Raw genomic sequence first — 1,894 nt, 5'->3', positions numbered from 1 at the left:
CTTCAGAATGGTTTCACGAACTATTTCATGTATTATTTCTTTAATTATTTCATTGGTTTCTTGAATTGATTCAATGCTTTCAACAAGAATATTTTTTTACAGTTTTAATTTTACTTTCCCAGATATTAAATCTCGCATAAAAGTACTCATTTTAGTGTGTGAAATAAATAGACTTTTCATGAATTTTTCTGTCAAAATACTCTTATTTTTTCTAAATTTTCTCAATGAACTGGTCAAGATGAAATTGTTTGGTTGAAGCGGTTTAAATGTGAATGTGTTTTTGTATAAAATGGTATGTGAAACCTAGTAAGAACGAGTAATATTGGCTCAATACTAATATTTCAATGGACGTCAGAATGGTTTCACGAATTATTTTATTTATTATTTCTATAATAATTAATTAGTTTCTCGAATTGATTCAATGCTTTTAACGAGAATATTTTTTTACAGTTTTAATTTTACTTTCCCATATATTAAACCTCGCGTAAAACTACTCATTTTAGTGTGTGAAATTAATAGACTTTTCATGAATTTTTCTGTCAAAATACTCTTATTTTTTCTAAATTTTCTGAATGAACCGGTCTAGATGAAATTGTTTGGTTGAAGCGGTTTGACTGTGAATGTGTTTTTGTATAAAATTGATTCAAGGCTTTCAACAAGAATATTTTTTTACAGTTTTAATTTTACTTTCCTAGATATTAAATCTCGCGTAAAAGTACTCATTTTAGTGTGTGAAATAAATAGACTTTTCATAAATATTTCTGTCAAAATACTCTTATTTTTTCTAAATTTTCTGAATGAACCGGTCTAGATGAAATTGTTCGGTTGAAGCGGTTTGACAGTGAATGTGTTTTTGTATAAAATGGTATATGAATCCAAGTAAGAACGAGTAAAATTGGCTCAATACTAATATTTAAATGGACGTCAGAATGGTTTCACGAACTATTTCATGTATTATTTCTTTAATTATTTCATTGGTTTCTCGAACTGATTCAAAGTTTTCAACAAGAATATTTTTTTACAGTTTTAATTTTACTTTCCCAGATATTAAATCTCGCATAAAAGTACTCATTTTAGTGTGTGAAATAAATAGACTTTTCATGAATTTTTCTGTCAAAATACTCTTATTTTTTCTAAATTTTCTCAATGAATCGGTCAAGATGAAATTGTTTGGTTGAAGCGGTTTAAATGTGAATGTGTTTTTGTATAAAATGGTATGTGAAACCTAGTAAGAACGAGTAATATTGGCTCAATACTAATATTTAAATGGACGTCAGAATGGTTTCACGAATTATTTTATTTATTATTTCTATAATAATTAATTAGTTTCTCGAATTGATTCAATGCTTTTAACGAGAATATTTTTTTACAGTTTTAATTTTACTTTCCCAGATATTAAATCTCGCGTAAAACTACTCATTTTAGTGTGTGAAATTAATAGACTTTTCATGAATTTTTCTGTCAAAATACTCTTATTTTTTCTAAATTTTCTGAATGAACCGGTCTAGATGAAATTGTTTGGTTGAAGCGGTTTGACTGTGAATGTGTTTTTGTATAAAATTGATTCAATGCTTTCAACAAGAATATTTTTTTACAGTTTTAATTTTACTTTCCTAGATATTAAATCTCGCGTAAAAGTACTCATTTTAGTGTGTGAAATAAATAGACTTTTCATAAATATTTCTGTCAAAATACTCTTATTTTTTCTAAATTTTCTGAATGAACCGGTCTAGATGAAATTGTTCGGTTGAAGCGGTTTGACAGTGAATGTGTTTTTGTATAAAATGGTATATGAATTCAAGTAAGAACGAGTAAAATTGGCTCAATACTAATATTTAAATGGACGTCAGAATGGTTTCACGAACTATTTCATGTATTATTTCTTTAATTATTT

Source organism: Rutidosis leptorrhynchoides, chromosome 6, assembly GCF_046630445.1.
Source record: "Rutidosis leptorrhynchoides isolate AG116_Rl617_1_P2 chromosome 6, CSIRO_AGI_Rlap_v1, whole genome shotgun sequence".
Classification (NCBI taxonomy): Eukaryota; Viridiplantae; Streptophyta; class Magnoliopsida; order Asterales; family Asteraceae; genus Rutidosis; species Rutidosis leptorrhynchoides.
This window is presented reverse-complemented; position numbering follows the sequence as displayed.